General features: G+C 37.2%; 1 long non-coding RNA gene across 1 annotated transcript in view; it reads right to left on the reverse strand.

The window, feature by feature from the left end:
* Positions 1–435: 435 nt before the first annotated feature.
* LOC128861685 (uncharacterized) overlaps positions 436–27,835 on the reverse strand; it is a 33,343-nt gene continuing 5,943 nt past the window's right edge. The window contains exons 2-3 of the long non-coding RNA XR_008454400.1: positions 833–1,054; positions 436–760 (exon numbers count right to left, since the gene is read on the reverse strand). This is a non-coding gene — a long non-coding RNA (uncharacterized LOC128861685). The remainder of the gene's footprint in view (positions 761–832; positions 1,055–27,835) is intronic.

The following is a 27,835-nucleotide window of genomic DNA, read 5'->3' on the forward strand; positions in this document are numbered from 1 at the left end:
CGTCAAAGCACTAGCAGTGGCATGCAATCAATAAATCATTTTTATTTATTTATTTGGTACATTTTTACTGAAATTTATAATTACACGATTGTAACTATTTGGCGGTCGATGCAAATATTATTTGACGTTTATTATGCATGTTTTCGATTTAAGTACATTGTCTCCGCTACTCGTAGGCTAATCACTCATGCATTCATGATTTCATGCAAGCATACACGAGTGCATACATAACGATTTTAAGGTCTCAGCAAATTACATATTTACTTAGGATCAAATTACTGCACGGTGGGTTTGAGTTGAGAGTTTTAAAAACTAAAATAATAGTGGCCAATCAGTTTTAGTTGTTTCAATAAAATTTAATATTATAAAAAGTGAAGTCCAAAATAAACAAGACTGAGCTAAAATAGAAACGGCAGGACCTTTGTTCTGATAACTTCGAGTTTATTTATTCAAAGTAGTCCCATCTGGCCTCGATACACTGTTTTGCGTAATCTAAAAGCTTTTCGAAAGAATGCTCAGGTCATTGACTGGAATGCCTTCAGGATGTCGGTAAAAGCCTTTTGGATGGCCTCTTTGGACGCAAAACGTTTTCCTTTCATGGCCAAATGCAATTTTCCGAATAGATAGAAGTCATCAGGTGAGTAGTCAAAAAATCAGTAACAATAGTGGATCGATGAGATGGTGCATTATCATATAATAAGTGCCAGCTTCCTCCTTCACGGTATTCAGGGCGAATTCGACGAATACGATGCAACTAAAGCTTCAAAACGCCAAGACAGAAAATTGAATTGACAGTTTGGCCAATTGACACGAACTCCTTGTGGACAATTACCTTAGAATCGTAAAATCAAAAGAGCATCGACTTGATTTCAGAATTCTCCAAACGCGATTCGGGGTCTTTGACGCTTAGTTTCAGGTCCATGTTGAAAACACCACGTTTCATCACCAATTATAATGTTGTAAAGGAAGTTCTCGTCTTTTCTCGACTTAGTCAAAAATTAACCGATTTTAATGATTCTGGGTTCAACATTATCGCCATTACTTACACGAGCAACTGCAAAAAGAAACAATTGCAAAACGGTTGTTGAAAATTTTTTATTTTTCAGAAAACAAAAAACGCGAAACATGTTTTCTACTCAAAAATTCATTAGTCATAAACAACTCATTTTAGCTACTAGGCATTCAGCTCAATTGAAGTTAGAGGTGTGCTCTTGATTTGGAAAAAGTTAAAACAAAAAAAATACACTTTTTGAAACATTGAATTTCGAAAAAATTTCGATTTTTATTTTTTTTTTGCAAAATAAAAAATTTTCAACTACTTTTTTGAAATTGTTTCTACATGAAGTCGCTCGTACAAGTAATTACGATCATTTTGAACCAAGAATCATTAAAATCGGTTCATTTTTGACTAAGTTATGAGCATTTAAAAAAAAAGCTTCTTATACAGGGTTTTTCAATTGGCGCGGGTCGATTTTGTCGCCCTGTGGCAGCCATTTTGTTTTGGTGACATCTGTCAAATCTTTTGTTTATTATTCAGTTGTTTATGCCAAATCATCATGGCAAGTTACACGATTGAACAGCACGTTCAAATGATAAAACTTTATTATCAAAATGAGTGTTCATTAACGCAAACGTTGCGCGCATTGCGCCCATTTTTCGGTAGACGTGGTGGCCCTTCCAATTTCTTATGGATATTGGACCATATGGACCTAGACGACATATGGTTCCAGCAGGACGGCGCTACGTGCCACACAGCAAACGCCATTTTATTCCATTTCAACATCTACCCGCCCTTATTAAAAAACCCTATATTAAAATTAATCGATAACAAACTGTGTCCACTATGATTGCCGAGGATTGTTTGCAGTCGATTCGCTTGTTCAAATTTCTCCAAAAGTCTTCAATGTTTAGGTCGTGTGGACTGGCTTGGCCAATCCATAACTTTGACATTATTTTGTAAAAACCATTCACGTACTAATTAACATTGAGCAATGTTTTGGGTCATTATTTTATATAATATAAAAGCAACCGAAGTGTGACCTTGTAAATAAATTTGTCCATTTTATTAGTTATGAGATGAATGGGTCCTACTTCATACCCAGAGAAGCATCCCCAAATCATTAGGTTGCCGCCACTGTGCTGACTGTTTTTTGTTTTTTTGTTAACCGCGGTGAGAACACTTGTCCTTTAGGACGTCTGACAATTGGCTCAGCCTCATTTTAAAATAAATTTATTTTTGTTTCATCATTGCAGCGATGTATTGTATGTTGTAACATTTTTTCATACCCTCTGGTTCAAAAGCAAAACTTTTTCTCTTCCTTAAATTTACTTGTTTCAACAAAGGAACTTTACGAGCTATTCTGCCTGGTAGGATCATGTAGTATAACCCACACCGCACAGTTCTCGCTGATACTACGTTGTTGATTTCAGCTGCAAGGACCTTTGATGACTTAAAATAATCCTTCTTGGCAAGAGTCATAATTAAATTATCAGTAGTGCAATTCGTTTTTTTTTGTCACCATATCATTGGTCTCAAGGCATTTACAACAAAATTTTTGGACCGTCCAATTGACTGAGCGATAAATTTGTACGATTTGTTTTGTTTTCGAAGATTGACAAACAGCCTCCACTCTTCAACTGTCCAATGCTGCGCACGACCTATCTTTGAAAGAAGTTCATTTCTATTGTTAGCTATTAAATGAACTATTTAATTTGTTACTAACCTTACATTCAATGTTTTTCGCTAAGTTATTGTATTTAAAATGCAAGAACTGTCCGCAAATTAAATATTTTAGCCACCACGTAAAATGCCTTTTATGAGTATAACCGAATCTGTGCAACCAATAGTGCAACTTAATATTAGTTTGGGGAAAAGAAATACATTATTTTCTCGGTATCTCGTAAAGAATCGATCAAACCATATCAAGTTTATGCTCGTTGTCAAGGTGGCTTTTCACACTAAAAATTCTTTTCGATCTTTTTGTTTGTTCCATTCAGTTTCGAGTAACAGGGCATTAACCACAGAAGTCAACAAAGAGATATTCGGTACATTTTTCAGTTTTTCTTTGATAAAGGCGAAAATGCAACCAGGCCGCTGAAATTGTGAATGATGCTTATGGCGCCGATACTGTAAAGCTAACATGCAATTTTCATTTCGTCGATTCCATTCAGGCACTTTTGATGTTAAAGAAAATGTTGATAAAATCACAGAAATATTCGAAGTTAACGTAGCATCGCCCACGAGCTAAAGAACGACCATCAAGCAGTTTTAAACCAGAAAGCCAATGCATTAAATTTTCAACGAATCAGTGATTTGTAAAAAAAGCGAAATTTCAATAATAGTTTTAAAATTTTCCGAGCCGCCCAAGGAAATCGGTAGATTAAGGCAGCGTACCTATTTTAATGACCATATGCTTATGGATATGTATTCATTCACACGACATTCTCAAGCATATGTAGGAGTACTGGTCAGAGGATGTCAAATGATATTATGGGTGTATGAGCTGTTAAAATGGTTGCTATTTTAGGTAAACACATTACGTATATGCCTACTGAGACCCTATGTTCTACCTAGGCGATACGGGAAAATATTATATATACATATGTATGTACATATATACATTTCGTATATATCCACTCTGACTAGAACTTGCCGTCGTACTTGTTTAAATGAGTTAAAGTTAATTTATTCTCATTTGCAGGAGATTATTTTTGACACTCAATGTACAAACATTTGAAATTGCAGCGAGGCAATGCCATTGAGTTCAAATTTTCATTGTATCCTCTGGATAATAGTTATAATAACCAGCAAGGACAGCAATTAACTCAACTTGCATGCGTTCAAATAATACATAATTGATGAACATTGTTTACTTATTTTACTAGACAAAATAATTCAGCAGGAAAAGGTGTAAACATTAAGTAAATAAGTTGGTGAAGTGTCATGGGGATTTGATAGCTTAAGAAGAAATAATAATAATATTAATATATTAAAGGAAGCTGACTGTTGTGTTAGAAAATTTTAATATTGTGTCGTAAGCCACCCATCCGCGCACACATACAAGCAGCCACAAAAAGCTATTGCTTATCGTCAACATCAACGGAATGGCCACAGTGGCGGCATTTATCAAAATAATTGCCATGTTGAAGTTTCTGCTCATTAATTTAATAAATATTCCCAGTCCAATTCATGGTTTGTTTCCTTCCTTTGAGCTTTTATGTCGGTTTTTCATTGGATTATTTCCGGCTAACTTTGCATCGTGGGTCGTTTTAATAAGTTTTTGTTTTATTAATTATTATTTGCCTTTGTATGAAATTATAGAGAAAGGCGGCAGAAATTTGTTATAAGGAATAAAAGAGAGGAGAAATAAAATAGAATTACTGTTTGTTTGGTCTCACAATTTTGTTTGATTTAAAAAGTTAAGTGAGCAATTTCTGCTGTATGGAAGTTTCTCAAAATTTATATTTTATAGACCAAGATTGAAAATTGGGTAATCGTATTATTTAGTGAAACACTATTTGCATTTCAATATGTGTAAAAGTTTTTAACATCTTTCTCACACTTTGGTGCTTTAACCTAAAAAAGCGAAGAAAGCAGGTTGTTAAAAAATTTGTGACGTTATGGATGCAAGGCAATGCCTAAAAACTACAGATACTTTGCATTTCAATTCAACCAGGCTATTCGGGACATGTTCTTCGATTTCGATGTAACTCAGATATGTTGCTCTCTGGTGAAAATAATGAGACACGTATTTTTTTGTTTGCCCGAAAAAAATTGTTTCAAGATTTATCGGCAATTTTGTTTTTCACCTCAAAATCGATTTTTTTAATTATATACGGTTTTTCAATAAGGGCGGGTATGCATGCAGAATGTCAATCGTGGCGTTTGCTGTGTGGCACGTAGCGCCGTCCTGCTGGAACCATATGTCGTCTAGGTCCATATGGTTCAATATGTGCCATAAGAAATTGGAAGGGCCACCACGTCTACCGAAAAATGGGGGCAATGCGCGCAACGTTTGCGTTAATGAACACTCATTTTGATAATAAAGTTTTATCATTTGAACGTGCTGTTCAATCGTGTAACTTGCCATGATGATTTGGCATAAACAACTGAATAATAAACAAAAGATTTGACAGATGTCACCAAAACAAAATGGCTGCCACAGGGCGACAAAATCGACCCGCGCCAATTGAAAAACCCTTTAGAATCTCAAGTTCTTTTTGTATCGTAACTATTTCTATTTCATACCTATTTTAATGACCACATAAATATTTAATTGTTTTCTTATAAAAGGTCCTTGAATTATTATTTACAATGTATTATATATTAATCTATGTAATAAAAATCAAAAACAATTGAATATCTGTTATTATTAATTTAAAAAGCTTGAATTTGCCATATGAACATGGCGGTATCTATTTTAATGACCATATGTGTATACGTATGTGTATATACACATATATACCGATAAGTAGCCTGGTAGGCGTTTTACCTTGACACACGCTAATTAATCTAATCTGTTTGCTATTGGATGGCAAGCTGAGTTAATTAAATGTTGTGCAATTGGCCGCGAAGTATGGCGTGTTTGAAGAACGCACGACTGGCCGGCTGATTGGAAGTAAATGTATAAATAGATGAATGAAAGAATTAATTTGCCTCAAGGACAATACCTTATTTGTTATTAACTGACTGTCTGACTAACAAGCTGTCAACTGAGCATACACATATAAGTACCCTGCAGTCAAACTCACTAGTTCTGTACTGAAGTGAAAATTTATTTTTGAATTTTATTATTTATTAGGTTAGGCTCAAGCGGTTGTCCTGTGGTACAAACTCAGGCTCATAGCCATTGTGATGGCACGTTGAGAACTTGTCCCTATCTCTCTTAAAACCAGTTTGGGCTTCTCAAAAATGTTAGAATATCTCTGATTTCTGTAGAACTGAGATTTTCTATTATGATTCAAAAGATTGTCTATTTAGAATAGTAACCTACGTCTTCACAGAGCAGGACAATGGTACAAAAGATGCGAGACCGTCCCTTCCTCTTCCTTGACAACTTCTGCAGAAGTCTTGTGTGCGCACACCCATCCTCTGGGCGTGCCCCGTTATAACTCAGGTCAATGTGCTAAAGTGTGCTTATTTTAGCGTTGCAGAGATTCTAGTCGTTTAATATTGCGAGTCAGACACAATTGTCGATGGTTTTATTACGTTATCTATCATTCGCTGCTCTTACGATTTTCTCAAGGATGAGTAGCTTACATGTCTGTAACGGTATACCTATATCATTTTCCAAACACTCATTGTTCAATTTGGTGCCGAGTCTCACTAGATCATCGGCTCTGCCGTTACCCTCAATGTCGCAATGGCCAGGAATCCATATTACTTTTAATGGAAATGGCTCAGCCAATCCGTTAAGCGATGTGCGGCATTTCATGGCTACCTTGGAGGCTGTCGACTGCTTTGTGAGGGATTTCGTCGCCACCTGGTTATAAGTGAAAATGTAGACATCACTTTTAGATATCCCATCACACTGTACCAGTGCCGTTGCTTTCATTACTGCCATCAGTTCGATATTTCAGTAGTCGAGGAGCCGAAAACTGAAGGAGATCCGCGATGTTCGGAATATACACCTCCACCCACTCTGCTCTCGAACCTTGAGCTATCTGTGTATACATGGATGGATTGGTCCGTTACCACTCTGTTCTCCAGGGTAGAAGGGTCGCGAACGTTTCAATGGCAAGTGTGGACGAGAGTGCACACTCCACCAGTCCCGGAAGCTCCAAAATACCAGACATGATTTTACCGTGACCATAGTGCCACTAATAAATAGCTTTGAAGCTCAATTATTTTGTCTGTGTCCTACGAAATGTCAATTTTCAGCCTCTGCATCGGCATACCGGTTAAAGAACGAGTTCATAATGGACCAACAAAAAGGGGAGATGATTGTATCTATCAACATTTATATTCGTTTTTTAACGTTTGAAGAATTCTTATTTATAATAATAATAGAATATTTCATTAACATTCAAATCCCAATCAATTGATCATTTTCTAACAGTACCATTCTAGTCACTCTCAGCAAGAAACGACTTCTTTCGTGAATTACCAATTCATGAACTAGAATCTTTGCTGGGTGGTTTTCTTTTCACTGCATAGAATGTATGTATGTGTGTATGTATATATAAGAACTTACGATGAAAGTACACAAAGGATATCGATGCTGTAAAGTGAGAGATGATAAGTGAAGGAGCTGTCTAGAAGTATAACTCACAATTGATAATTCAATTATTCGTATTAAATGACTAATCACCCGGCATGCTTCTATGAAGCTTTAGTCAGTTATAAACTGTATTAATAAGTTGAATGCGACAAATATTAATTTAATCAAATTGGTACGCATATAAAACTTTTATAGGAGTAACTCGAAACAAACAAAGTACTCCAGTCAAGTCTCCGTCATTGGACGGCAAGGTAATTATACTATTTCCAAATACGAAGTACTTAGAGGCTGTGCTCGATACAGGGATGGTCATAATATTAATAGCAATAAGCGTTTCAAAATCACTACGTCTTCAGTGTTAGTTAAATTGTTCATTAAAATAACACTGGTCATAAAAAGGTGGAATGAAGAATTAAATCTTTTCAACTGTATAATTCTCCAGAAAATTGTGGCACCTTTTCTGATGAATTACGAACTACAAGCGGCCAGTGAGCTCCTAATTCCCCTAATTCGACCACAGCACGAAGGGGATAATCGCAAGAGTGGCTTTCATCTCTAAGCGTATTTTGATACTAAGCCCAGCTGTGCCATCATAGGAACGATTGACTTCTTACTTTGGTGGCTACTCTTAAATAGGCAACGAAATTTGTGGTACACAAAAGGACATCAGATGCGGTAACAACGGCTGCATTAAAATATTGCCCGACTGAGGCAATAAACGTGATCCTTCATCTGACTTCTATTTATCTGTACCCTAAATAAATAGCAGATTGTTCAGCACAAATCTCAGAGCTAGGCGCTGTGGACATGGATTGATCATAAATAATGTGCAGACAGCAAACAGGGCAAAGACTATACCATATACCAGCCAACCTTTAACTTATACATTAGGTTCTAATATTAGCTTTTACTTACGTTACCCATCAAGCGAATAATGGAAGAGAGATCAAGGAACTTCTCAACTCCACATCGAGCCTCTTACATACCGGGAGAAACAAATAAGCAAAATATCCTGGCAATACCCTCTGTATCTCTGTAGATTATTATCTCTGGTGGTATCTGGACATAGGATCATTCAAAGATATCTGAATGGGTTGGCTACTCAGAAACCTGCAGTAGAGAATATGTAGCGGTGACACTGGGATACCTTTTCAGTCTTATCGAAAGAGCAATTCAATTGTAAAGAGTGATCAATTTAAAGGTATTGGATTTTGAATTGAAATGAAACAACAAAAATTCAAATTTATTAGACAATCTTTATTATTTTTATGTAGAAACATTCATGGTATTTTTTTTTTAAAGATAATCTCTTTCAGATGTTGGCTGCAGCTGCGCCGTAATTCGACCATCCGTAAACACCAATTCTGAATGACTCGCTGGTTGACTGCGGTAGGTATATCGTGAATATCTTTAGTAATGTTGGCACCCAATGCCTCAATTGAAGCTGGTTTATCCATAAAGCGTTTAGACTTTAAATACCCTCACAAATAAAAGCCCAGAGGTATGATATCACGCGATCTTGGAGGTCAATCCACTGATCTGAAACGAGAGAAAAAATTGCTCACCGAAACGACGAGGCAGGTAGTGATAGGACTCGCTATTCACTATTATATTGGCGCCAACCTCGTCTTTGAAGAAATATGGGCCGATGTTGAATGAATATAATGACTTCGGCTTGCTCTTCATCTCATAAATGGCAATTTTGCTCTCTGTGCTATAAACACTTTTCACAGTGCGACGATATTCGTAATGCAATTGTAGGATTTGTAAACATAGGCCTTTTCAAAAAAGTATGTATTTAATTTGACAGTAGTCATGCGTGATCTGTCAAAACACCCCTATTGGAAAAACTACCTCCAATCTGATTATCCTTTACTTTGTAGGGCTGAAGATAAGGTTTCGATTGTTAATGGAGGTATGATAGTAAGCCAATCAAATGAGTCTCCTCTTAGTTTCACGCCGCAGTAACACAGTATATTTAACAGAACGACGGTCAGGGAAATAGTGATTGAATATCACATCTCGAAAATTGTACACTTTTTCACAATCCTAGAAATCCAAAATCGTGCGCACTAGGACAAGATTCCAGTAGATAAATAAACACGATCTGACACCTTTCGCAGTAACTTTCTTACACGTACCTGTGGCTGTCTTCAATCATTTAATCTTAACACAGTATTTCATGTCACCTTTTAAAGGTATATCGGAAGTGAATTTAAAAGTTTATAGCACTTTAGAAGCTATAATTCGTACTGCGCCTGTTAGTGGACGTGACACTGATCCTGATCCATTAACATGGAGTTTGCTTCTTTTTTCTAGCACTCTACTAGACTACGACGCGTTCCCACGACAGTCGGTTCTACGTTACCGGAACGACCCGGATTTATATCCGGCCAAGGACTGTCACTTCAGCAGCATTCCATATAAATATATATGGGGAATGTTAATGCTGTTACAACAACAACAACTACAAAATAAAGGATCGCCATATAAATCCATGCAACGATCTTGTGTGCCAGCCCCAACTCTTGCACAGTTGCTTTAAAGGCAGCCCAAGATTTTTGTTTAACATAACGGTCTGTAAGTGCCAGATATTGCGAATTTTTGAGCTTAGTGAGTTCAAGTATCATAGCAGATAAATCTGCATATTTTAAATAGTCAAATAAAAGGTTTTCCAATAACAGGTGTTATTTTGAATAGCCCGCTATTTCTGTAGATGTCCCTTTTGAAGCTGGCATTTTTTGACATTTGACAAGTAGAAACTACGCCATTAATAAAAATGGAACGATGCACGCTTAAACAACGCATTGAAATTATTAAAATTCACTATAAAAATGGTGAAAATTTGCCAGATACGGTTCGTAAAACTCGAACATTTTTAGATCATCGTGAAGCACCTTGTCGGACAGCAATACAGAAATTGGTGAAAAAATTCGATATGTTGGGACAAATTAGTGATGTGAAGAATAAAACCCGTGCACGTCGCTCAAGAACAGTCGAAAATATTGCTGTTGTAGCCGAAAGTGTTGAAGAAAACCCAGTTTTTTGCATTCGTCGTCGTTCTTTGGAATTAGGCATTCCACAAAAATATTTTGCATAAAGATTTGGGTCTTAAGGCTTATAAAGTCCAATTAACACAAGAATATAAGCCGGCCGATCATCAACAACGGCATGTCTTTGCTGATTGGGTTGTTGAAATGCATGAAAATTATCCGGAATTCCATCGAAAAATTATCTTGAGTGATAAGGCCCATTTCCACCACGGTGGTTTCGTCAACAAGCAAAATTGTCGGATCTGGGGCTCAGAAATTCCAAGAGTTATTGTTGAAGTTAGGCGGCCGCGGTAGCCGAATGGGTTGGTGCGTGACTACCTTTCTTAATTCACAGAGAGAACGTTGGTTCGAATCTCGGTGAAACCAAAGTTAATAAAAACATTTTTCTAATACCGGTCGCCCCTCGGCAGGCAATGGCAAACCTCCGAGTGAATTTCTGCCATGAAAAAGCTCCTCATAAAAAAATATCTGCCGTTCGGAATCGGCTTAAAACTGTAGGTCTCTCCATTTGTGGAACAACATCAAGACGCTCGGAGGAGCTCGGCCAAGCCACTCAAAAAGGGTGTAAGCGCCAATTATATATATATATATTGTTGAAAAGCCTCTCTATCCTCACTGTGGCTGTTTGGTGCGGTTTATGGTCCGGCGGAGTCATTGGACCCTACCTTTTCCGAAAATGAAGCTAGAGCAACAGTTACGGTGAATGGATTGCGCTATCGAGAGATGACTAACGATTTTTAATGGCCGGAATTGGATGGTATACATCTGCACAACGTTTATTTTAAACAAGACGACGCTACGTGCCACACAATAAGGGAATAACACCTCTTATTGAAAAACCCTATATAATGGGAATTATTGATAACTCTACTTTCTTTGCCTGTGGGAAGGAGAATCATAAATGAAACGAAATATAAATCGTAAATGGGATAAATGTACAAAGGCTTAACCCACTAGCTTCATGCCACAAAGAAGAGCAGATAGATAAGCATTTCAATAAATGAATGTCTCAATAAAGCATTTACATTTTTTATATTATTTTGGTAAGTCTCATTAAGAAACTATCAGGAGTACAAAGGTTGTCAATAATTCCAAACCATCAGTTAGTTAAATATGCATTGATGTGTAGTAATTCTTAAAGATTACAAAAATTGAAAGACTGCTTGATAAGAAAGTGCCCGCAGGAGAAGTATTTTTCCAGAACGATGACTTTAGGAAAAATCTTTACCTTCCTAGTCGTTAAGTATGTAGAACTGTTAGGCAGCCAATTAACTGCTTCTTTGATGGCAATGACTGCTACCTAATCACCTAGAAACTTCTACGACCCTCTCGTGAAACTTTGAACTTTCTATGCATAAATTTATTGGTCAGATGTATAAGAAGCTCGACAACCGTTATACTTTTATGGAATAAAAATAAAATTATCCCTCGTTACAAATATTAAAATGTATTTTACATAATCCTTAATATGTAATGAAGATACCTTTGTCTCTTTCTTTAGCCTTTATATTATTAACGCCTTCCATATATTCGCATTCCTCAGTATCTTATTGAAGAATACAAAGAAGATAAATAAGGTAGTTTTTACTCAAGCCACCTGGGTTAAATATAATTGAAGGTTCTGAAAATATCTCAAGTGCGCTTACTACTTAATTAACAATAAGTCTCTATGTAATATAAAGACTGAGCAAAAAGGAAATGAAAAGAGGGAAACAGAGCCAAAGACAAAAATTGTTTATTGTCAAATAGTCAAGCGTACAATTGCGCTCGAATGATTTTATATATTAATGGCGACATCTTCAGCCGGCACTTGTCATTAATTTCGGCAAATTACGCAAAAACCCCACAACAAACTGGTGACATTCGGCACAACCTGCAGAATGGGCATTGAGAAAGTTGTAAGCAAACGAGGCAACACGAAAAGTTTAAGAGCACAATGTTCATGGGAATCGCGAAGTGATAATTGAGCCGGAGTGTTCGAGTGCCGAAATGATTTGTCACAAATAATGAAGAATTTTTCAGAACAATTATTTCGTTACATTGTTGTTGTTTCTGCTTTAACTAAGGAGCCACTTTCACTGCGCTTTGATGGTTACCTGCTTGTAAGAAATTATTGCTTCATGTAATTCAAATATAGAGATGTTTAAGTTTAGCAAACTTAAGAAACTTAATATCAAAATATTAAAAATTTTAAAACACTTATTTTCTCTTGAAATATTTCTAAGTAATGATGGCAGTCTCGATTTTTTTCCTTTTTTTTTTTGTTAGGAAAAAACATCGAAAACCTAACCCCGTCAGAGTGGGGGGTTTAACCCGAACTAAACCTCCTACCGTCAAAGTACCAATACCCTCGTACAACCGTTAAGCAATTCGTCGGGTGGCGGTTTGAGCACCAGACCCTACGTCCGTTTTAGTCCTCATGCAATACGTCGAAGGTAGCATCCGCTTGTTACCACCCACTGTTTAGACCATTTAATGAGAGGGCCACCCCTATCGTATTAATTCTCCCTCACTCGTCAAGTCCCTGTATATACCATTAGAAGAGTAAATTTCTATGCGTGGTATCTTCAATATACCTGTATGTTCGTGTTATGTCTGTGTGCTTGTTGGCTTGGCGTTCGCCCTGTCTGCTCATTGCACCGAAGTTGTGGCATTACTTCGGCATAGCCCGCTGTACGTCGTTTCATGCGTCGTTGGTCTTAAACATCAGTGGCACTGATTTCTTGAGCGTGACGCTACAGCCGAGGTTATCTTCCTGTGCTTTCCTAAGTCTTCTGAAACGGGGGCATACGAAAAGCACATGTTCCGCATCTTCATCCATTCTTAGCTCGCAGTATGGAGTCTCTTCATGCCCAAAGCGATGAAGATATGCTTTAAGATATCCACCATTAGTAAGGATTTGGGTAGTGTAGTAATCGACTTCCCCGACTTCTTTCAAGCCATTCTTCCACCCTGGGTATGAGACGGTGGGTACACCTGCCTTTTGTTTAACTATCACATCGTGTATGCCACTGGTGCAGCTACGTAGTTTTACCATTTTTATGTGTTCATTGCGATCACATTGGGTTTTGTTGCGACTTATGCACACATATCCTCCTCTACCAAGTCAAGTGGGCATATCCCAACTATAGTGAGCGCCGCATTTTCCGAGACCGTAATGAAGGCAGAGCAGATTCTATGAGTGCATAAGCGGTACGTGGAATTTATGCTTCGTGCACATGTAGCGCTTTTAAGGGGCCACTCCAAACTATCGCGCCTCACCACTCCTGGCAAGATCTATTGCCTGCTGTCTTACTGCACCGAAATTTACAATTACTCTGGTCAGAGATACCGTGCAATCGCAGCTTTGATAAAGATTCCCAAGTACTTCACATATGGCTTAGACTCTGAGCTGCACCTTTTCTACCCTCTTACGACTGCATCTGTCTTATGGATAGCCAGCCTGAAGTTTTTCGCACCAAGCCATTCCTTAGCCGCTTGTATAGTATGTTGTGCAATGTTTACTACCTCCGTGAGCGTTTTTGGGGTAACAACATTTGATGCATCGTTCGCAAAGCCAATAAACAATGTCCCCTGTGTACTTTGAGCCGCAAATCACCATCGTACATGATATTCCACAGTAGTGGCCCTAGCGCGGATCCTTGTGGCACACCAGCTGTGGCTTTGTAGCTCCAATGTCGCTGTCGTAACGGAACATCTTATCGGACAAATATCTAGAGGTTATTATTTGTATGTGTAGATAGCTAGGCACTTGTAACACGCGGAGAGTGTAGAGTATGTGAATCCAACTAGGATGGCTGAACCCGTTTAAAAATCTAACAAGACAAAACAATACTCTTTGGGTCCACCTTGCCATCGCCATCGACAAACTTCTAAATTTCATACAAAAATCTGAGAAATTTACTAAGGAGTAATGAATTTCATAGAGGTGCTAAAATGTTGTTGCGACTGGGAGGTGAGGAAGAAGTAGTAAGAAAAGACGAGGAAAAGGCCTGATAAAGGCCGTTATTTTACATAGATACATCCTTAAAGCTAGCTGACTAATAGTCCAAATGAAGCAATGCGTCTATGGTTAATTTTTTCATCCTGTCATTCGAATACCTTCTTTATACAACATTTTTTCCTTGTAACCCGCCAATGCCATTATGCACCCTTTCGTGATTGCTCGGTCACTGTTAGCCAATGTGGCCGCAAATAGAATGTGTAAGCAGCCATTTGTGGAATCACAAAATGTCCCGCGAGGAATACACGAGAGTACGCCCGTCTATTCCGCGAGTCACATTCATCACAAATAAGGGACATGTTTCTTTGTGTTTTGTTGCTTGATTTTCTAAAGTACCAACTGTGACTTGGTGCGCTAATGGCGTTGGAATTTCTGAATTTGAGTCACAGGCGGGTCACTGCGTTCAAATGAACATTGCACGGAAGCAAACAGTAGCCCCCCCATCAACCGCCATTGACTCTTGGCATGCAGGTCATAAGCATTTCACGGTAAGCAGCTTACAAATTGCTGCGTTAATTGAGAGTAAACGGGCAGTAGGGAAAATGGAAGTGCTGATAAATAACACCAGCTACACTGCCAGCATGCATATATAGGGTGTTTTTTAAAAGCTTGAGAACTTAAAGTGATAATACAAAACAGAAATATTGTTGGAACGAATTTTTTCAGCCCAATTTTCGACTACTTTTTCCAATAAATCTGGCCGTGTGGCGTCAATGGTATCTTAAATGTTGTAATAAATCGGTTGTTAAGCGCGCTGTATGGCAAGTTCCGCCATCTTGTGGGAACCAAACGTCGTCGATGCTTAGCTGATTAATTTTTGGAGACAAAAATCTAGTCCACATGGGTCGATAGCGCTCGCCATTCACCGTAACGGCAGCTCCTTCCTCATTTCGAAAGAAATAAGGGCCGATGATGGTGCCAGTGCTGTATGAATTTCGGGAGCAGATTTATTTTTTTCAAAGTAAATTTCCACAATTCGGAAGCGTTGTTCTGACATTAAACGGTTCATGATGGCTTGCCAAACCTATTGGACAGAAATGTGAACACAGATTGCCATTTTCAGCTACCAAACCATAGTTATCAATATCTATAGTTCTCATGCAGATAAAAATACACCCGATACGTGCATATTAACACATACAGACAGGCGCAAATTGCTCAATTTAATATTCATCTCGGGCAATTTCTGTTAAAAAAGTTTAATTTGTGTCGTCCGTTGAGTTCCTTTTACGATGTGATGAAGGCAAAAAATCGAATAAATTAGAGCTACTCAATGAATTTAAAAGATAGAAAAGTGATTATTTATAAGTTTTAAGTAAATTCAGTTTTTCAATCATATAAAGCTCTTTATCATCGTATCACGAGTAGGCAGCAAAGTCAAAGCAGCGCAAACTCACAAACCAGCATTTTTAATAACTTTGAGACAAAGGCAATCGTTCATTTGGGATATGTTCTTGCACACAGAAAACAAATAAATAAATGTATTCTCGTTTTTCAATAAAGTTTTAAACAAAGAACTCAAATTTGCATAAATATTTTATTGCGACCGGATGAAGCTAACAAAAATTGCAAACAAACACACTGGCTTTCCCTCGTCCACTCCCTCTTCTCGCGATATGGACACAAGGCGGGTGTGTCTACCATTACCGCCAACGGACCATGGTTAAGTCATTAAGCGACGTTATGGTAGGCTGATTCGCAGAATCGCTGTTTCGTTGACTCGTTGGCTCGTTGACTCATTTGCGAACTCATGTTTTTTTGTTGCCTAGAAAATTCGTCGGCAGGATGAGTCTTAACGGCACCGGAATCTGCACGCAGTGACATTGGCACAAGCAACTTTCCACTTCCTTTGACAGGAGCTTTATTCTCTAGATGATTGTGGGAACAGCGAACTCGTGGAATTTCGTAAATTTCGTATACGCTTAGGCATCCATGAAAGCGAGTGCAGCTTTACTGGTCAAAGGCATCAGCAATAGCAGCTTTAGTAGCCGTTTACTATACTTATACAATCTAGAAAACTCACAATAAATATGTGTAGGCAGATGCATAGATTCGGGCTGGTCGGCGGTTGAAGTGTTATTGTGATGGTGAAGCAACGCTACAATGCGCCATTTAGCCATTTATTGCCAGCAGTGCCCGATGCTACAACATTTGACATTTTGCTCGTAAAGTCATAAAAGTAGATGTCACTCTTGTTAAATATTCTTTGGGAACTTTTATTTTTGTTTGCCTGCCGGCAAATTTCTGTATAAATGTACTCGTATATGTGTTAGTGCAGGCTCACTTGTACTTGTATTGAAAACCGAATTTTACGACATTTGTTGCTGTTGCTGCCGCTGTTGCTGTAATACTCTTTCATGCTGAACACTTTTAGATATATTTCTACACTACATACATTCAAGTATATATGCGTATGTATGTAAATGTGGGTATATTTGTTTAATGGTAGCATACAAAATTCGCCAATTTGAAAATGTTTGCCAAAGCGTTGGTGGTTGTTCGTCTTTCGGGTTATGGCCTATATCATAAGCGTGGTAGAATTGTTGTTAGTTAACACTGTATGTATATCGTTCCGGTGGAAGTACTTTGTGCTGCCTTAGAAGGATGATGCTGGCTACCAGTGTGTAGCAGATATCATTATTTCTTCCTTCCTTCAACAGCTCACCACATTCTGGGTATAGTAACCGCGAATGGGAGGATATAACTAATGCCATTACATGCACGCACACACGCAGTGGGTTTTTTTTAATTAATGAATGCACATACATATGTGTGTGCAGTTATTTTGTGCCGCCCATGTGACTTTCATATTGCTTCAAATTTATTAGCGCCAACCAAAATGTGACCGACTCATACTCTGGACTTCGCTTCCCAGGAAAAAGATATAACGGGTGATCAATTAAGAGGAGTTTTTTTCATTTGCGTTTTTTTTACAGATCGCGCGCGAGTTGTGGCAAACTGTCATCGTGGATTTGTTGAACAGCGTTTGGCATTTCATCATGGAAAGACTCACACCGCAACAACGTCTACAAATTGTTCAACTGTATTATGAAAATCAGCGTTCTGTGACAAATGTTTTTCGTACGCTTAGACCGCATTATGGTCAACATAATCGGCCTGCCTTAAACACTATTCGACATACCATCAACAAATTTGAATCCGAATATTCATTGGTGGATAATTCTCGACCGAATAGACCACGTCCAGCAAGAAGCATTGAGAATATAGCGGCAGTAGCAGAGAGTGTACGTGAAAACTGCGATGAATCGATTCGGCACCGTTCTCAGCAACTTGGACTGTCGTATGGAACAACTTGGTCAATTTTACGGAAGGATCTTCATTTAAAAGCATACAAAATACAGCTCGTACAAGAACTAAAGCCAAATGACCTTCCTGCACGTCACCGTTTTGCTGATTGGGCTCTTGAAAAGATTGAAGAAGATCCGCTGTTTTCGAGCAAAATTTTGTTCAGCGATGAGGCGCATTTCTGGCTCAATGGTTACGTCAATAAGCAAAATTGCCGTATTTGGGATGAAGAGCAACCAGAACAGGTTCAAGAGCTACCTTTACACCCAGAGAAAACAACGGTCTGGTGTGGTTTATGGGCTGGTGGAATCATCGGTCCATATTTTTTCAAAAATGATGATGGCCGCAACGTAACTGTGAATGGTGCTCGCTACCGTACCATGATATCGGACTTTTTGCTACCTGAAATTGAATCTAATGATCTCTACGACATTTGGTTTCAACAAGACGGAGCCACTTGCCATACAGCTCGTGAAACAATGACTTTATTGAGAAGTCATTTCGGAGAGCAGCTGATTTCACGTTTAGGACCTGTGAGTTGGCCACCAAGATCTTGTGATATCACACCTTTGGACTTTTTTCTTTGGGGATTCGTGAAGTCCAAGGTCTATGCTGAGAAACCAGCTACGATTGAAGCTCTGGAAGCCAACATTACGCGTGTTGTTCACGACATACCAGTCGAAATGCTCGAACGAGTGATTGAAAATTGGACCTTCAGAATGGACCACCTTAAGCGTAGTTGCGGTCAACATTTGAATGAAGTCATATTCAAAAAGTAAATGTCAAAGAATGTCCTTTCAAATGATAAATAAAGGTTTTGAACATAATTTACATTTTTGTTTTTTTTTAACTATTGAAAAAAGCACCTCATGATTGATCACCCGTTACATTCCTCTTTCCCTGTGTGTCCTTCCTACACATTTTTCTACTGTAATACATAAATATATTCTTCTCTGTAAATATTTTCATATACTGTAGAAACTTCCATTACTCCAATGCATGCAATTTTTCTATTTGGGGGGGGCAAGGGATCATGGGAAGTGGGGTAATTTTTTTTATTTTTGGTTCCCTTTTTAATTTCTACAACTTTCTTCACAGTTTTTCAATACAAAATGTTGAACAACTTTTATACAGACCATCAAGTTGCTCTAGCACATGAGCTTGACGGGGAAGTCTGTTGTAAATTATAAATGAAATCGCAAGGTATTATGTGGCTCAGTGCAATAATCCCAGCATCTGAGCTTCAAATTAAATTCACTTTGGAATTTAAACTTTGTTAACTGTATGCAAAGACACAATTCGAGGATGTTTACACTCAGAAGATCTCAAATTCTGCAACATATTGAAAAAACCACTGCTCTCATTACCACAGAAGAAGAAAAGACTTGTATGGCTAAGGCAAATTCATAACGTAATTGGACAAACGTAATATTCACGAGAAAACTTTTCATTTGGCGAATAGTTGCATACGTCGCTTCTGGTTTTCTGCTGATAATTGAAAGCTTCAACGAACTGTTAAACAACCTTTTAAGATATGGAAGCTCAGTAATTCTCAATGCAAATTCGGCTAATTAAGAGCCGATTACTTCCACAACTTACGCCGAAATTAACACAAAATATGGCTCAAGGACATGCATTCACTATAGCTAATCCTGATTACCGACTCATTTATTTCTGATTAAAGTTATAGTGTGACAAGCAGTTGTTACGCGGATTAGTGAACAGCTGATTTGCTTATTGGGTAGCTTTGTCAGTAAAAGGTGGACCGCAGGCACCAAATACGGGTATTAGCTGCGTGAACTTAAAAATAGTTATTTATTTAAAAAAATATTAAATTACAATTTCAAATATTAAAACATTTAATGTAATTTCGATAGTGTTAGTGCAAACTAGCATTGCATCCATATTATCCCATCCATACTGGAATGATTGTTTTCAGTCTTTCTTCTTCATCTCTTTAAAAGTTTCACTATTTCACCCGATTAACGACACCTAGGCTATTAGACTCTGCTGATTAATCTCTGTAAGTTTCGAAATAGGATCCCCGTAACATTTCGAGGTATACAATATTTAAAGAGGTAGTACCCAATGCTCGCTCGCTGATTGTTGTATGTAAAGGGTATATTTTTAAGAGCTTGAGAACTTAAAATGTTAATAATATATAAAACATAATTATTTTTGGAATTACTTTTTTTTACCATAATCCGGTATATAATTTTATGGCATTTTTGAACTTTTGAACAGATATTCGGCATATGTTCGCCGAGGCTACGAGTTGCATTTGACTACTTTTTCCAATAAATCTGTATAATGAATATAAGTGTAAATCTAGTAGTAAAAATGTGACCCAAACTATGATCTTTGGCTTAAATTTTTTTGCACGAACTGTATTTTATAGACTTGTGTGCCAAGATTCCTACGTAAAGTTTACGGCTACCGGATCACTGTAGTGTATTTCAAGCTGAAATTCTGGCTGTCAGAAAAAGCCTGTTGGCCTTAAAGAAAAGTGTTCTCACCACAAGAGAAATACAGTGAAATTCCTTATAACCGGACACTCACCGTCGCAGTGTTTTTGTCCGGCTATGGGAGATGTCCGCTTATAAGGGATGAAGTCACAAAATATTTATATACCACACATATGAATTGTATTGTACATAGTTTATTTAAGAAATTTTTGGAAGTAAAGAATATTTGCATACTTTAGTATTACATATAAATACATATATGTACATATAGCGATTAAGTACATTGTACAAGTCTTTACATTTCAATACTAGTTTGATTGAAAAAATTAGGTAATGCTTGATTGCTTTAATTTAAAATGTTCATTTTCAAAGTGACTCTCGATATTTTTAATGTGCTGAAAAGCTACATAGTCATTTTTTGCATAATGTTTCAAGCCCGCAACAAGTTTTAAAGCCTCATCCTATGATGTTATAGGCTCACTTATTTCTTCTGAAAATTCATCTTCTGAATCACTTATGTCCATAGTATCATTTTGTTGGTCAAATTGAACTTCTATATTGTTGTCCTCAGTGAAAACATTTTGATCCATTTGGAGAAAACCTTTGAACGCAACCATTCGCATGCAACTGACTTAACAAACTGAATGGAAAACTACTCTTAATTTAAAACACAGGACTTGAATGAGTGTATACATGTTAAAAGGGGAATCACCTGTTTCATTTTTATAATGAACAACAAAGCTTGCTTGTGATATTTTTGAATTTTGTCCGTTTATGAGAAATTTTTTTATGAAAATGGTTTGAAATACCTTGTCCGCGTCCGGTTATTAGAGCGTCCGTTTATTAGGATGATATTTGTATGAAAAAATGAATGAAAAACCTGTGTGCCCAAAATTTGTCCGGTTATTGGAGCTGTCCGGTTATAAGGACTGTCCGTAATGGGGAATTTCACTGTAAATATATATTCAGAGAGCCAATCGGCCCTGAAATCATTACAATCACCTAACATTAACTCGAAGACAGTAAACGAATGTATCGACGTTTAGACAGAACATCACAGTACTTTACAATAAACCTGCTCCGGGTGCCAGGTTACAACGACATAGCAGGCAACTGCAAAGCTGATAAACTAGCGAGATTAGGTACCATATTACCTATCCAACCAAATAAAGCGAACATAGCAACTTGTAAGATGCTAATAGACAAACACACCATCAAAGCTGCCAACGTGCTATGGGCCCACTCCCTAACCTATGCAACAAGCAGAATGACGTGTCCAGAATGGAACATGGGTCACACAAGCCGACTGTTGAAACTGAGCAGGAAGGACATGAGAAATATTCTTGGGGTTCTAACAGGGCACTGTCTTATAGGCAGGCACGCCAGTAGCCTAGACTGGGAACACCCTATAACGACTATTGAACAAGCTTATAACGACATTGATGAAGACTATAGAACACTTTCCATGCGGGTGCATAGCTCTGGGTAGAAGAAGGTTCAATATTTTTGGAAAAACTTCTTTGAATAACTTGGCAGAAGTAGCCCATCTAAAAATAACAAGACTTGTTAGATACATTAAAACCACTCGTTGGTTCAATGAGGACAATGTAGAGTGAGGAGAAGGAGCTGCCCTGGTGGTATCACAATGGGCCTACAGATTTTTTTTTTTTTTTTTTCAAAGCAAATTTCCACAATTTGGAAGCGTTGTTATGGCGTTGAACGATTCATGTGTGAACAGAGATAACAACACAGTTTACTATTCTCAGCTGGTAAACCATAGTTATCGATAAGTGTGACGCAACGCTGGCCCTTTCTCTGGTCTCTTTCACAGATCCGTTGTATGTACTTAAATGCTTCGCGGAGGACCTGCGGTCCGAAAAAAAATTTCGCGCTTTTGCTTTATGGAGAAAACGTGTAACACCGTCAAGGAAAATATTTTCAAAAATTGAAAGTAGGATTTTTCAACCAATTCAAACCTGTACTAAATACTAAAATACTAAATTGTTTTACTAAAATTTAATAAGCATACCAAAAATCTTTCTGATAATTTTGATTAAAACCCGTAAAATTTGGATGAGAAATTTGTAGAACCTTTCTAATTTTTGTATAAAATTTGAAATATGGATTTACATGGTTTTTGTTAGGCAACGTTCTTTAATCATGTATCAAAATAACGTTAGTTTATATGTACCCTAAAGGTTTCTATGAAACTATAATAATTTTGCCTATTTCATAATCAATTAGACACAATAGCCGTGTCCCAATGGTCAATGATTGGGACCCCGATAAAAATTTTGCACTCAAATGCAACAACAACTGTGTGATTCCGATAGAGATGTGGTTCAATTGGCTCGTTCTGTTCATTTTATTTTTCGTTTGTTACTTTGGCACACAGCGTTTTGTAATTGGTAGTACTGACAAGTGAATGTTTTTACAATTTTTATAATTTTTCATTTTTTAATAGACAAATTTGGACATGGAGACGAGAGCATTTTTGAGGGCCTATATTGCAAGCAAAGACGAATTTCCAAATGCACGCAGTAAGAAATTGATAATAGTCAAAATGTGTTGCTAGACTTCGAAACCCAAGATTTTTGGTAAGTTTCCCATTATTATTGAGCTAAGAAGTTTGCTGTGATATTAGGGCCAGCCCAAGACGGTAAACACGCTCTCAATCAAATTCAAAAATTTCATCCAGGTACAAGAAACCAAGTATCGGCAACAGCGGAAGGGCTGGCGCTACACCAAGCACTGCTCCTTTTTCAGAAATATTTGGAGATAATATAAATATCCCCTGCCCAGTTCAAATCCAGTCAGAGGAGTTATCCACCAAAATTTGCAACCAAGAAAAGAAGGAAAAGACCAAAGGACCCCTTCATTTTCTTAAGTGCTTCTTTTACATCAGCTGCGTTGCACATTTGAGTGAAATAAAATAATCTAACAACTGCTACATCAGTTATAAAAACGTTAACCTACTTCGAATAATTCCGCTTCCATAATTTGTATCTTCACTTTTCTTAAAATTTTCCCCTCAAGTAGCTTGTTTATGTGTCTTCCTTTTCATACTACCAAAACAGAAGTCTTATACCTGTGCTCTCAACATCCATTAAACTATAAGTATCGGTCCGGTAGGAGTTGATGGGGATACTGGATATCTGGATATCTCAAGGAAATGCTAAATGCGGCGAAAAATTAATCATCCGATTTTGTTGTTGAATTACTTTTTCACTAAATAAACAAAAATTGTGAAAAAGATGGAAGTAGCAAATAGAATCGCATGTTCATTAAACTAGCATTTAAAGCGACGGAGAAAACTATTGAGCTTTTGTACAAATGGATCGGTTCAATCAATCATGGAATATTGCACGATTGTGCAATAGTAATGCTAAAAACCTATACTAAAATATGCCAGAGTACAAGAATACTCACATTGTAAAATAATCCCCTTAGTATCATATCATTAAAAGAAAAAGAAAAGAGGTTGAGATACTTGATGGAAGAAGCCTGATTGGGAACGTATTCATGTAACAACAGGATAATCTTCCGACCAGTGTTGCCAATTTAGCGACTTTGTCGCTAGACTTGACGACTTTTGCTTGAGTTTTGGCGATAAAAAAAGCTTTTACGACAAAAATGATTTAGCGACTTATCTGTCGACTTTTGGAGCGCAAATCAAAACCGTTTTAGGCAATAGATACTTTTCTGTCAACTTGATTACCCGTGAATGCTCTTTACCTTCCATACTCTAGAGTAATAATTTACTGACTATAGATAAAATAACCTATTGGTGTGTTATCGTCGATAAATTATCGATCTATAATTGAAATTTTAAATATATTTTTACCTTAAAATTTTTTATGAAATTAACAAAAATATACGTTGTATTAGAAATAATAAAATATATTCCAATTCAATTACACCTTGTTTCACACAATTGCAATGAGTAACCAAATTATTTTTACCACTGATCACATAAGAGCAATGCGGTCGGGGAATCCCCGGATTTTATTATGTTCTGTACGTGAAACAATTTAATTGATATCGGCTCAGTTGATTGTTTACTATCCTCTAGCTTACTTACTTAATTCATTTTAAGTAAATATAAAATATTTAAATCTATCTCGAGGTTGCTTAAAAATCTGAAAAAAACAGTATTTCAGGAGATTGAAACTAACTTCCGTTGATCTCAAATTTCAGTAGAGTTGGTATTACTGGTTTAATTATAATAAGTATTATTCATCTAAATATTTTAAGTCCGCAGCTGGCCTCTTGTGCACCTCTCAGAATGAAATTTAGGATCCGTCCCTGATGGAGTTAGCGACTTTCTAGCGACTTTTGATATTGGCCCTAGCGACTCAGATTTATTGGCGTTGGCAACACTGCTTCCGACCCCCACCACAAGAGTAGAAAGAAAATACTTCGAGGGGAAAAATTAAATTGTTTCAAAATTGCCACCTTAAATCTCTTCACCCATTGCAAATGGGCTTAGCCATCGATTGAATCTTATCAATATGTTAACGTAACGGTAGGCATTTCCACACATGTGAACTATTCATTCCTTGAGTGTGTGTAAGTTCACTTTGGGCTTCCGTGTTGTTATTACGCTTTCGTATATGTACAGGCGGTTGCCGTCGCCGAATGGGTTGGTGCGTGACTACCATTCGGAACTCACAGAGAGAACGTAGGTTCGAATCGCGGTAAAACACTAAAATTAAGAAAAACATTTGGCTAATAACGGTCTCCTCTTAAAAATATCTGCCGTTCAGAGTCGGCTTGAAACTGTAGGTCCCTCCATTTATGGAACAACATCAAGACGCACGCCACAAATAGGAGGAGGAGCTCGGCCAAACACCCAAAAACGGTGTACGTGCCAATTATATATGTATATATGAAAATATATATGTGAGAGACATGCATATATGACCTTACGTACTCGGAGAGCGCAGTAAGCTATTGCTTGCCGATCACTGTGTTAGCAGATCAATTAGTCAACATGTCTTCCTTAAATGGTAGCCTTTGTTTTTTCTATCGTGATTGCAGACTTAAATGTGTCAGTATTTGTCTCCTTGGATTCCTTGTCGTATATGGATTAATTTGCGACGGCAAAAATTGCTATATTGTAATATACAATATTTTAAATATTTTAATAAAAAATTATACCACTTTGACTATAAATTGAGTAGGTGTGAACTTATTTATGTGATATACAGAAGGTATATGTCCAACAAAATGATTCATCTAGCGTTTGAAATTTAATTCAATTTGGCTATATTTATAAATAAAAGGCGCGTAAATATTTTTCAATAACCTTTTTTGTTGGAAAGAGTAATGTTGGCCATCCAAAATGGAACACAATTTCATTGAAATTACACCCAGGTATTTCTTTGGTCGAGGGATTTATTTTGGTTCATACTTATTTACACCCACATGATTAGTAAGAGTACTAATCCTAATTTTAGTTATAGCAACAGCATTCATAGGTTACGTTTTACCATGGGGACAAGTATCGATGGAGGAGCTACAGTTATTAGCCTACTGTTTGCCAGGTGGAGACTCCTGAGTTGGTGACATCTGCAAGTCGCTATCCTGCCTTCAGTTAATTTGGCAGAATTAGCTGATTTTTACTTTTATTCATTGCATTGAAATGACATGTTTTTGCATTTTTATTATTATTCATGAGCGTATTTCTCCTAAATGCCGTTTATTTATTACAATATATGTAGTTAAGTCACAGCCACAAATTCTCTCATGGATGTCGCAATCTTCCAGTTTATCATTCTTGCTAATGTTTCAGTATATTTCAGTGAGTTTGGGAACTTTCTTACTAATGGCAACTTTGATTTCATGTTTGAACACTTAAATCGTATCTGTATGATTGTCATGATATTTATCCTTAACGGCGCCTCACAAGAAATAGTCTAATGGAAGCAATCGTTGCTTTTAGGTGGTCACTTTTTAACTGGTTATTTGATTTTCGATACTCGGTTTCAAAGTTCCCAGCGAAATCGAAGCGAAAGCGACCAATTTAAAATATAAATGTCTAACCATAAACAAAATTTCTGACACCCCACAGATATTATTTCAGCTGTAAAAGTCAACAGTTGAGATTCCAAAAGCTAGATGTACATAGTTGCTTTTTTTATAAAAAAATTTTCTTACGAAAACATGAAAAACTCGCTGATTAAGGTCAACTCTGCGTTGCTTGCCATTTTACGTTCGCCTTTTTCGGTTAGCGCCAGGCTGTCCTGCACTATGTGTATGTACGCATGCATGTGTGTACGTATGCTGGACTGCCTTAACAAATGAAGAAGTTAAATAACATTACTTACATTAAGCAAACTGTTTTCCGCACTGTTAGCAATGTTGGTGTTTTCAGTTCATTTGCGAAAATACCAATTTAAGTAAAATGAACGGCCACAACTGGAGTTTTTCTTAATACATGTATCTAAGTATGTCCGTATTGTGTATTTGTGTGCATCTAACCACTCTCGTTCGTGTAATATATCCTTTCCTAGTTACCGAGCTACGCTCAATGACCCCGTTAATTTTCTGCGGTTTTTTGGCTTTTTGTTTTGTCTTTTAATATTTTTAAGTGATACCCTAATTGGGCATTTCAACAAATGTTTGCATAATTTGTGTGCTATTCTTCTACCTTTAGCCCCAATCCGTCCCCTGTTCGTTCGTCTCATTTCCTCTCAATCGATTACCAGCTCTCTCCCTGTCCAGTGCGTCGAAATCGCTGTGCATTTTCGTTGCTATATTTTTTTTTTTTGTTCTTTTTTGTTTTCATTTTTTTATTTGCCCTAATTTCTCTTTCAGTCCCCTCTTTTTCTGTAGTGACCGAGTCGTGACCCATTTACTCTCTGCCAAGTTCCGCCAATTCATTGTTTTGTTTTTTTGCTGTAACTTTTGTGACATCACAATAGTAATGTAAAACGATGGAAGCACCGCACAGTTCGCACAGCTTCCGATTGTTAAGTAAAATGTACAGCAACAACAAAGCAATCAAAAACATTAGCGAATGTGGCCCATGGCAAGACCGAAATAGTCTTTGCATGCTCTAGCTTTTTACAACATATTTCAAGTTTATTCATTCGCTTTATAAGCACGCTTTCTCTTTTGCTTTTTTCTTCATTTCACTTTAGTTTTTTTATTTTTTGCCTTCTGTATTGAAGCTTCAAATTCTCAGAAGTGATTATTTTGCAATTGTTGCCTTCAATTTTGTCGGTTATTGTTGTTGTTTACGGTAGTATACAATGGAAATTTTTATTCAAATTTAATTTGCGCATATAAAGCGACCGAAAAGTAAAAGCTACCAGCCATGGTCACGGAAAGGCAAACAAAGTCACAAGGACACAGTGGTCAGAATATGTCTCTGCTTATAAAACACATACGCAAACACAAATAAAAGTGTGCGAACAAACATACGCTGGCAATAGTCATTTAAGCGGCGCTGCAAAGATTCCCCTGTATAGTTATTGTCCTGTTGCTCAAGCCAGCTCGTTAAGTTAATTTTATTTTGCGACGACATTTACGTTACTGATTGCTAGCCACAATGATTCGCAAATTGCTGGTCACTTAGAGCTGCTTTGGACGCGGTTAGGTAATACAACGCGTTTGTGGGCAACGCCACAAGCTCCTAACCTTTTTCATTCCTGTTGCAACCATGTGTAATATTAGTTTTGACATTTTACTTTGTGTATTCATTCGTCATGGTATTTTATTGTAGTCACTCTGGTATGAAAAACAAAGTTTCGTGTTATTTCTTTTTGGACTTGGGCTTTAAGG

This window comes from Anastrepha ludens, chromosome 4 (genome assembly GCF_028408465.1).
Source record: "Anastrepha ludens isolate Willacy chromosome 4, idAnaLude1.1, whole genome shotgun sequence".
Lineage (NCBI taxonomy): Eukaryota > Metazoa > Arthropoda > Insecta > Diptera > Tephritidae > Anastrepha > Anastrepha ludens.